Source organism: Fukomys damarensis, unplaced genomic scaffold (genome assembly GCF_012274545.1).
Source record: "Fukomys damarensis isolate Sample0158 unplaced genomic scaffold, DMR_v1.0_HiC HiC_scaffold_28, whole genome shotgun sequence".
NCBI lineage: Eukaryota > Metazoa > Chordata > Mammalia > Rodentia > Bathyergidae > Fukomys > Fukomys damarensis.
Genome location: NW_022900940.1, coordinates 44,479,671 through 44,491,348, shown reverse-complemented (window position 1 = coordinate 44,491,348; position 11,678 = coordinate 44,479,671). Strand labels below are relative to the sequence as shown.

Here is an 11,678-nt window from a genome sequence, read left to right as displayed (position 1 = left end):
TATATAAAAAGACCAATACTAGCAGTATATTATGCCTCAATACCAGCAACAGCTTTTCCAGGTTCTGCAGTCATCTGAACAAAATTATAGACATTCAGCACACTCCATTAAAAAAACAAAAACAAAAAAACAAAGAAAAAAATAATACCCAGAAAACAGCAAAGTTCTGTTGCTGTTGTGGTACCTGGCACCATTTTTTTTATTAGCATCTTAGTCATCATCTGGAAAGAGAACATTCTAAAGTAATATCATTAAAAATAGCTCTGATAAAGCACGGTCACTACTACGTATCATAAAGCAGGTACAAGATATTTTATGTTCACAGAGGTATGATACAGTACTGTCCTACATCTATAATACTAGAGTCGATTTTGGTTTGAAATTTACTTTGTCTGCAAATAAGATTGCTACCCCTGCTTTCATGTCCATTGGTATTCTTAGGGGAATGGTTCTAGGACCTCTGCAGATCCCAGAGTCTCTGAATGCTCAAGGCCTCTATCTAATGTGGTGCAGTATTGGGTGTATAACTTGTTCACTTTCTCCTGTGGACTTCCAATTATCTCTGGTTTTCTTATGTAACAGGGCTCCCCAACCCATGGCCTGTTAGGAATGGGGCCGCACAGCATGAGGTGAGCAGTGGGCCCAGGGGACAAAGCTCCCTCAGCATTCACAACTGCTCCCCTCGCTCTGAGCTCCACTCCCTGTCAGATCAGCAGAGCCTTCCATTCTCACAGGGGTGTGAGCCCTACTAGGAACTGCTCCTTGGAGGGATCTCGGTTGTGTGCTCTTTTGAATCATCCAGAGACCACTGCTCCCACCCTCACCTCCAGGTCTGTGGAAAAATGTCTTTTAAGAAAATATTCCCTAATACAATGTAAATACTGTATACATAGTTGTTATAGCATGCTGTTTAGAGGACCATGACGAAAAGTTTCTAGACATGCTGAGTACAGATATAATTGGTTTTTCTGAAGATTTTTGATCCATAGTTGGTCGAATGTGCAGATATGGAACTCACAGAGATAGTTTAGAGTTTGTTTCTGTTTGATTAGGTTTCCTTTAGTGAAAATGGGGTTATATTTCCTATAAAATCTTAAAATTTATTAAAATGTTAGTCCTTTAATCCTTTTGAGTTTAGGTTCCTCCCACCTTTTTCCTTCTTAGGAATAGATTTTTAAGACTTTGTGTACTCCTTTTACAAAGACACTTGCAAATGGCAAGAATATGACCTTCATTTGTGGCTGAACCTCTTCTACTCTGTTTGATCATAGATTTCATTTTATAGAACATATCATATCATTCCATTATTTTCTTAAGTTGAATGGCTTTTAATTCTGTTAAGATGAAAATCATATGAATAAATGAGGATGTTACCCTAGACATTCCTTCTATTCTTGTGCATGGAGATTAGGTCACTGGCTTAAATGAAACGAGAAAGGACAGCTTTTCTCAGAGAATTCCGAGCAGGAATGTGACAGAGGTTCTTGGAAGCTGGCTCATGGGGAATGTGTATAATGATGAAGGAAAACGCCTCTTTTTGCAACAGAACACCAAGGGTTGAAGAGAGCTAAGCACGCTGCATTGTGTCATGCTCCACAGGGTATGACTGTGGAAGAACCTGCAAGTCATTAATTTTTGGACTCTCATTAGATGCTGCTAAAACAGCAGTAGTTTGTTTCCACAGTGGTGTCTATTAGACTTCAGTCACTGTGTTAAGACTCAAAATATACTGATTAGTCTTATTGTTCAAGTGTATTATTCCCTTGTGCTTTCTTTCCTCCCTCCTACCTCTTACACACCCTTAGCAGTTATAGACTAGTATAACTTTCAAAGGAACGAATAAATATGTAAAAGAATAGAACTAAAACCATTTTATACATGGAACTTGATGAATATTTGGTCCAACTATAAAGTTATTAACCAGTCTCAATTTTTTGAACGAATATGAATACAGTTTATAACATATTACTTATAATAGGTAATACATATATAGTTCAATATGAGGTATATCATAGATACGTCATACCTTATAAATGAAATTTTTGCAGGTTAAAGGTAAGCATGGATCTCTTCTCAGGAATATCCCTCTTAAGAAAGACTGAGCACCCTGATTTTTCTACTGTGTAAAACAAAGAAAGATGAATTTTAATTCAGAAATTGTCATTTAACTTATTTTTTATGCTTTATTTATTCCATTACTGGGAGGTTAACTACTGGCCTATCTAAATTACAAACTCAGTACTACTCTGTCCAGTTTATTATCTTTAAGGTTTATCAGCTGTATGATCAAGATGAACTATTTTGGTTTTACCGATGATAGACATGTTGAAAAGGTAATGAAGACCTTGCTTTTACCATAGAAGTTTAAAGAGAAAGTGTATTATTCCATAGGTGAGAGAAATGTAAAACAAAAACATATAGACAGTGATTAAATTAGGTACACTATAATTTAGAAATTAGTACAGTTTAGATTTTGCTGATGTGATTGGATAGCAAAGAGAATAATGTTAGAGTCTATTTTACCTTATCTCAGTAGCTTGAAAAATCTGCTTTGACTTTTCATTACTGGAATGATGTGTCATATTGATCAACTACATGGGTGGTTCCTTGTGGCTTTCTGACTGCCGGGAACTCTCTGGTCTTAGGAGAGGTTTGTTCCACATTCAGGTCTCCTTTGAGGTTAAACGTAAGAAAACTGGAATTAAATGACTATCTGAAAGAGCTGTAAGTTGCACAATTATGACTCCTTCACAGTTGTTAAATGGTAATGTGCATGATGGTCAAATTCTTAATAGCAAGTTGCTCATAAATATAGGGTCTACAGTGCTCCTTCATTTTTTTGTTTTCTTTTTTTTTTTCCAGTATTGGGGATCATCAAACTTAGGAAGTTGTGCGAGCTAGGCATGTGAGCCAGGCAGGTGCGGTGCCACTGAGCTAAGTCCCATATGTTCCTTCATTTTTTCTAAATGAGGAAAAAAAGTACCAAAATTCTTTCTTTTTCCTTGATTTTTCTATGCATCTGAGTGCTGTATTGATTAGGTTCCATCACTAAATGGGTAGGCAACTTTGGGAAAATCATTTACCTTTTCTCAGACTCAGTTTCACTGTCCATACAATGAAAATGATTAAAGTACTTAGCTAAAAGCATTATACTTTAGGTAACATTTTAAGTATTAAATAATAATTGCTGTTATTTTAATTTTTGTTACCAGTTTGTCAGTGCTCCAATCCTGTTGTGGAATTCCAGTAGAGTTGCGGTTACTGGCTCTTCCCACATCTTCATTATACTTTTTTTGGTAGAACTGCCTAACTTCGAAATTATCTTTGCTGCCATATTTCTCAATGTTTTGTGCCCCCCCAACTCAGGGGCATGCTACCACTCTGCCACATTCTAGTCTTTTCATTTTATTTTTGAGACTCGGTTTTGAGACTGACCTTGAACTTTTGATACTTCTGCCACAAACTCCAAAACAGCTGGAATTGTAGATGTGTACCATCCAACTAATCACTTTTTCTTTAGCTACCTCTTTTTACTTTTTTCTTTAGCAAGTTTTCCTTTTTCATATAAGCTGATTATATTTGTCCTTCTGAAAAAAATATGTAGAATAAATCAATATCTTTATGTAAGATAATCCACCATTATCAAATTCTTTACAATGATATTTCAGCAAATTGCCCATTTGTTCATTTATTTGTTTTCAGGTATTTGTGGAATATATTAGACACCCAAGTCTCCAAACTTAATGAACCTTTGACTGTTTTCAGAGAGTCTAAAGTCAACCCAGATATATCCCTAATCATGGTTGAGGGACTACAAGTTATATGAATGATGCCTCTAATTCATGCAAATGGAGAAAGCCAAAACTGTTCTGGAAAATAAGGCTTAATTCTTTTAGAACTTGTATCACCAGCCTTCATGGTTCTTGAATATGTCCACAAATAACCTTAAGAATCTCTATAGCCGTTTCTGTCAACTTACCTTCTAATTAGAAGAGCTTTCCTTAGGGCACTAACATTCAAAATAATTAAAGTGTGCATGCATGTGTGTGTGTGTGTGTGTGTGTGTGTGTGTGCACACCCACCATGCACAGTCATTATCTTCTAGTTCCTTTTGGTTGTTCTTGTTACAGTACTTCTGTTGCAGTGGGATTGTCTTGTGATATTTTGCCCTTGCATGTATATAGGTCAGCTCTTATGCGAAAATGGCTTTTATACCCATTGCAGATTTTGTCCGTGTTTCTATCACTGTGAGCTTTTAGAACAGATCATAATTATAAATTGTCTGTTTATCTTTTATGAATTTGCCTGTATTTTGTGCACAGATTTTTTACATACTGAATATTACTTCAGGGACCCAAGTTATCTGTGCTATGCTAGATGATGATCCAGGTGCTTATTTCATTAGTGATAGAGTCATGAACCAGAACATTCTTAAGAGTTCTGATACTGTAATTCAGATCTCTCACAGACAAGTGTTCAACAGTCTGTGTGTGTGGCTGTTGTTGGTACCGGGCATCAGGCTCAGGATCTTACGAGGCACCCCTGAGCTGAATCCCCAGGCCCACAGTCTGTTTTTCTTATACCTGCGTCGTTTCAAGCTCTTACCCATAAATAGTTCATTATCATTAAGTAGTTTCTGGTACACCAAGCAACATAAATTTGTTTTTGCCTAAACAAATGCTTCTAAATGGTAAATTCCAAAATCTCCTATGTCTTTTAAATAATGCTTGTGCTGAAGCAAACATTTCTTTGTCCTACTCTGCTACTTTGTTTTGGCAATTTGCTGCTTATTTTTGTTGTTTCCTGTTTCTACCCTAGGGATAAACTCTTTATTACTTTTAAAAAATCTCTCTTCCATTAATCATCCAGTTTCCATTAATCACTCCTCACCTTCCCTTTTCTTCTACCTTTCCTCCCTCTGGCTTTCTTCTACCCACCTGCTCCTTACTTAAATTATAGCTAATATGATGAGAGGACTTGCTTAGGAAATCAGGTGGCTTATGAGCTTCAGAGAATTTCTTAAATGTATTTACAACTTTTTATGAGAGCACATTCTCTTTGGACTGCTTCCTTCTGTTTGGAAGGGGATTGTGCACACGGCACAGATGTTCACAGAGGCCTATGAGAGTAGACAAGTAAAGGAGAAATCTCAGCATAATTTTGTCGTTGAACAGTTTAGCAAATAGTCATCAGCCATTATACTGAAAAGAAAAATTCAAAAAAAAAAAAAAGAAGTCCCTTTGAAGATATGTATTGTTCCTCTGTGTTTGATGCGTACCAGTCGTTGGAAAGTTTTGAGTTTTATTTTCATCCCACTGGACCCTCAAGTAAAGCAAATATTTTCCGATATGCTGACCTCAAACACAGAGGCCTAAACTTACTAAATTAAATTGCGATTGTAAGGAAGTGGGGGGCAGATGGGGGTGGGAGAGATAGAAACAGAGATAGAGAGATGAGGGAGGGAGAGAGAAAAAGGGAGAGGAGGAGACAGGGAGGGAGAGGGAGAGGGAGAGGAGAGAAACTGAACGAGATTCCTTGGTGTTCTTCTTCTGATTTCTTTGTTGTTGTTTTTCATTTGAGTGTATTGGTACAGTCTAGGTAGACAGCACAGTTCCATTCATCACTGGGATCTTGCACCTTTACGTGCCGGGTCTTGGTTCTCATTTTTCCCCTTGTCCCCACCCTCCCTTCACCCACTCCTCCCGTCCCCACCTTCAAACACTTTAATTCCATTTTTACATTTTCTCATATTTTTTTCCTTTTCCCTTACTCCCCTTTCCCTGTCCTTCTCACTGTCCCTACACCTTTGGTCCTTTTCTTCCTATTTCTTCTGATTTCTGATTCTAATAACCAGGAGTACATCCATTGCTTTGTGTCTGACTAATGCACAAAGTTGTTAATCTGAAAAAGTTCAGAATGCGTTAAAGCAAATAAACAGAAAGCTATGGTGACATTCCTGAAGGCACGCCTCCGAGTTCCTAATATAATTACTTATGGTTCCTGAGATATAATTAATTAGATAGAAAGAGATCAACCAGAATCCCAAAAGAAAATAGGAGACTTTCTAAGTGGGAATAACAATGAGCTTGTGAACCTTGACAAGAAGTCACCAGAGCCAGGGCACAAACATTTCTGTCAACCCTTAATCATGGCTTGAAACCCTCTGAAGACAGGAACCCTGGAAGGTTACATAGAAGAAGACACACTGGGCGCATAAAAGATTTTTTTTTCCCCCTAGAATCTGCAGGATATTTTCTTAATTTATTTTCCTCATAGTCTTTCTCTACCTGTGATTGTCTGCTTTAACTGACATCAAGGTTATTTCATTGAAAAATTTTCAGATTCTAGATCAAGCGCTTAGTTTGAGGGGCTTTGTCTATTGTTAGTGCTAAATTAATTTCACTCTGACAGCTGACCACCAAGTCAGTCCGTATTTTGTCAGAGCTTCTTTGATTTAGAAAAAGTAGCTTATAGACATCCTCATCTTTTTAGTTTCTTTTTATATATAATCCTTTAATAAGCATTAATTTGAGAGAAAAGAAGGTCTTTTAAATTTTTCTCATATATTCTTTTTAAACTAGGAACATTGTGAAGTTCTGCAAGTGCAGAACTACAGGTTTATAGAGCTCTTGTGCCTCAAAGCTGCTGCACTACTGTCTGTCCCTCCATCTCTCATTTCCCTCCCTCAAATGAAAACTGCATCCTCTTCTAGGTAGCAAGGAAAACTATCGAGTCTTGCAAGAAACAAAGGGCATGAGAGAGGGAAAATAAATGACTGTTAGTAAATTTTCTTTCTAGCATTGATATAGGATCTCCAAATGTTAGCGGACATATTATAACTCCTATCCTGCTACATGTCAAATACGCCGAGTTCATGTTCTCCTAAATCAAAGGATGAATTCTAAGGCACAGTGGAGGTTAAGAATGGTAAATATATATTGAGAGTGGTAGCTTCTGAGAGACAGGAGGGGGCCAGAGTGGGTTGTTGTGGACCACACTTTACAGAGGAAGTTTTACAGAGTAAAATTACAAGGTGAGTACAACGTGGGACAAACTGTGATCAGTCAAGTATAGCTGCTTAGGTAATAACTGATCCAGTGGGGAAGCAGGTCACGTAGCAAATGTACATGGAAAAATCAAGGACCGTTTTTGGAAGAGATGCATTAGGAGGTCCTGGTTAGCCACCTGGGTGACTGATGACTGTCTGGACTTTATTGGACCGGTTGATACCGTTTGTAACATACTGTTTATCCCTCGGGAAGCACGGAGGCATGGGCATACCTTCCTGATCTTGAGGCCTGGTTTCAGTGGATGTGCCTTCAGCCACAGTGGTAGTGGGTTTCGCATCTGCACTGACTCCCTCGAAGGCCTGGCCCTGTCTGACTGCCTATAGTATTTCTAGCTAAGTTAGGTAATAGTAGCTTTAGAATCATGGAATCTTACTGCTCTGAGGCTCCTTAAAAATTGTACAGTATGGGCTGGAGGTGTAGTTCAGTGGTAGAGTACTTGCCTAGCATGTGTTAAGCCCTGGGTTTGAGCCTCAGCACCGAAAAAAACATTGCATCTCGTGTTTCTAGCCTTTTGTCTCCTTCCTAGAAGAGAATGAAAATTCCCACAGCAGGAGTTCCAGATGTTGGTGGAGATGTGGGAGTAGGAATGTAGTTTGAGTCAATCCATAGCTGCGTTGAATGTGGATATTGAGGGGAAAAAAGTCATCCCTTGGCAAGGGCCTTCTCCAGTTCCTTTTTGTCCCATGTCCTACCCTTCACCAAAAAAACTGGTTAGACCAACCTTCAGGGGACTTACAAAGATTAGACCTTGAGAATACACTTCACTTTTCTTTATTAGGCATTTCTTATCTCAGAAAGAAAATATGATAGGAATCAAGCTAGCATGGCTGTTTAGAGCTGCATCAAGCAAATGGTTTTTTGTTGTTGTTGTTGCTATTTTTCTCAAATGAAAACTCATGTTTTAATCTCACTGTGAATTAGAAATACAATTTATTTATCCAAGTTTGAAAAGGCTCTACTGCTTTAAATTGCCCACCTTCCTCTCTGATACCGTCATACAGTTTCACACTTCTCATTTTTCTTTCTTCCTGCCTTTTGGTTTGTTTTATGGCATGCTAAACTCAATAACATATTTGTGAAGACGCTTAAAAAGAGATTATTCTTGAAAATCTGCTGTAGCATCAAAGTAACACATTTGTATGTTAGACTTGAAGAGTGAAAAGCCTGTAAATAGAATGTCAGGTGAATTTTTATAATCCTAGAACTATATTTCAAAAGCACTAGAGAAAATAGTTTTTGAAAGAACTTTGTAATGGGTCTTATAGTAAAGCAAATAATTAGTATCTTATTTGTATGAAAGTTAATCATATCCACAGTGCAATGTTTTGGAGATCTCAGTTACTCAGAAACCCAAGTAAAGTAGGAAAGTAGATCAAAGAATGAAGTTGAAAGTAGGACCAGAAAACCTACCTTATGATTGCAGAAATGTGAGTCAGGAGGTAAAAAACAGCTCCAATTCTTTTTTTTTTTTTTTTTTTCTCCCTGAAACTTGAAAGATTTTTGGAAATACTATATGGCTCAAATTTTTCATTGTAAGTTCAGAAATTGCAAAGAACATAATTTCTGGTATATTGTAAGTATTAACATTTCAAAATTAAATGGTTAAATTATTTTCACACTGTATCCATTTGGAATCTAAAATTAATGATTTCTTTATTGCTACTGTCTATTTCAAAACATGAAAATGTGTTCTGTGTTGTTGAAAAATTTATACCATCCCCTCTTTTTAAACTCATATTTCACTTATCAAATGTTATGCTTAAAATGTTTTGCTAACTTAAAATATGCTCAAACTGTTTTATTAAACATACAGACTCAGCACATTAAAGTTTTTAAGATTTCCTGAGTATATATTCTTCTGTGTTTCAAAAGCTGCATCAGGATAGGATTTTTATTACTATTACTAGCACAAGGATTAAACCACAAATATTTAACAAATATTGATAATCATTAAATATAAAAGGTACATTTATTAGAACTTGATGTGTTAATGACATTGGTAGGAATTTTTAAGAAAACGTTTCTTTTTTAAGTCAAATAGTTATTTTAGAAATAAGGTAGGATTTAGCACAATTTAGATTTTCATTTTTCTATATATAAGCATTAAAATCTCATATAAATAATTACATGAGATTGAAAGGACTTTTAGTTACTACTGGACATTAAAATCTCTTTCCGCATTTGTGCCAATCACATAGTGTTAGGGATAAAAGGAGAAGAACAAACCTGAGAGGGACAGCTCTGGCCCTGGAGACCCGACCAGCCCCAGGCGCTCTTTTACAGGCAGTGGGGTCTTTTTTAGGGTAATGGGGAGGGAGAGTTCAGTGAGAGGGGCTGTGGCTGCCTGCCGAGCATAGGGCTTGGGAGAGCACAAGCCGTCATGGTTGCCCAAGGGGGAGGCCTGGGAAAGGTCAGGGGGCAGTGGCTGCTATCAGTAGCAGGGTTGCTGGTGTTGTGAGTCCTCTTGTACAGCTGTCCTGGGAGGGGGCATTTAGAGGGTCTCTGGTTAGGATGGCAGTGGTCAGATTCTTCACATAGTGATTCTCATAGTACTTCTTCAGATTTGTTGAAAGAAAAACCTAACTTAAAGGATTTGCTACTCATTATCTGATACTTTCTCTGTTTAGGGGTTGAAAAATCCCAAAGTTTCTTAAAGCTTCTAAATGTCCATAAATTTTACCAGATGTTTTCTCTGATGGGTACCATGTTGAACTTATATACTTGGGAAAATAGAAATATTCCAACTTTCAAAATTGTAAATATCAATTATATCTCTACCAGCATGGTTTTCAATTTTTGGACAAGATGCTTTTGCTAATCAAATGCTTGATATGTATTTCATGGAAACTTTGGAGCTGTAGGATCATAGCTCATTAGGTTTATGAAAAGCTGCCTCACCATAATGTCTTCTGAAAAATTTATTTGCTGAATGAATTGGCCAGATGAGGCTTACTTTTTTGGGGTTGACGATTTGCATTCAAACTTCCTAAGAGGCCTTCCTTCCGAAATGGATTGCTGGATATTGTGAGGAGGCTTGGAAAGAGTGGCCCCCGGGTGAAATAAGGCAACACCTCAGTTATTGTTCCTTATTGATTCCCTTTTGCTTTGCCCTCATCAGATCTTTCTCAGGAGCGATGTATTTTTTGACAATGGCTTGTGTATAAAAATGTGAACACTTTAAACAGAGTTTGTCATCCCCATGACTCCTTAACTTCAGGTGCATTCTCACATCAATTTAGCGGAAAAGTTGGGGATCTGAAAATTGATTCTCTTAAAAATATCTGGTTCTGTGATACCCAGGTGGAAGACAGCTGTTATAAAGTATGTAAAAAGCAGACTATTGAAGATACAACAGCCAGAATAGGGCCATCGAGTGATGATTAGTTTTAACCACCTGTATATGTTCTGAGTATTTTAGTGATTGTTATTCACATTGGTGACTTGGAGTCAACAAGAACTTGAAGGCTGATTTCCTTCAAAATGGATTTCAGATCAATTTCTTTGTAAAAATAAACTGAAAATAGAAGGTAAACTGTTTGAGTGGTAAAGTGATAAATTTTTGGAAGCTGTCTTTTGCACCTAGTTCCCATGCTAAAACATTTTATAACTTATCATAATTTGGAACCTCTTCAGAATCGGTTTTGTGGAGTTCTAAATTCATGGTTGTAAATAATTTGGAAATTTTTCTAAGCAACTACATAAAACCTCCTATAATTTAACTTTTAAGACCCAATAAATAAGCCAGTACATGTGACTTCCTGGTTTTTTAGTAGCCTATTGCTTCAAGATTTTTAACTTATGGAGAGAAAAAGAAGCATTACATTATCATCTAAAGAAAATAGAAATTCTTTGTTAGAGAATGTGAATTAAAATTATATTCCAGTTTATCACTGATGAACCATTATGCCAGAATGTAGCATTATACCATGACTTCTACATATATGGAGAATTCAGTGGAATTACTGAATTATATTTTTTTTACTTGTTACTTTCTGTAAAACAGAACTGTCAGCTCCTTGTATTATCTACTTGTGCTCACACAGTTCTATTACAATGAGAAATATCCAAATTGATTTGAGAACCAGTGAACTTACTTTGTGTGGAAATAAACTGGTGATATAAGAAATATCAGAAAGGATTTAAAATATCTCTTAGTATATTGGCAGTGTCAGTCCTGACAGTGCTGAGGAAAGCTTGTGTTCCTAAAGCAAGTTATTTTGCAGATATTTGCACAGCATCTTCCTTGGCCTTTAGACAAAATAGAATATTAGGCTTGATCCTCCTGGTTGTTTAGCCCATGTATTGACCATGTAGCAGATAAACCCAGACGCTGTGTGGCTGTGCATGATACTTAACTTCAGTAAGCATTAATCTGTTCACCTGGAAAATGAGGATAATAATATTATTTACCATATAGGATTGTTGTGTTGAAAAATAATTAGCTGCATGCAAAACATTTGGAAGAGCTTAATGCTGTTAGCCATTATGATGTAGTGGGTCCAAAGTAATAGTCTGTGTGAAAAATATTGGCTAAAATTGATTTAATTGCATTAAATATTTTTAGTTTGATACTTGTTTAAGGTTACCACAAATTTAAACAGTCGTTTA

The 11,678-nt window shown here is 36.7% G+C and overlaps 1 protein-coding gene across 5 annotated transcripts in view; it reads left to right on the top strand.

The window, feature by feature from the left end:
- Positions 1 to 11,678, top strand: part of Fhit (fragile histidine triad diadenosine triphosphatase) — a 1,329,438-nt gene that overhangs the window by 196,636 nt on the left and 1,121,124 nt on the right. The window lies entirely within an intron of this gene.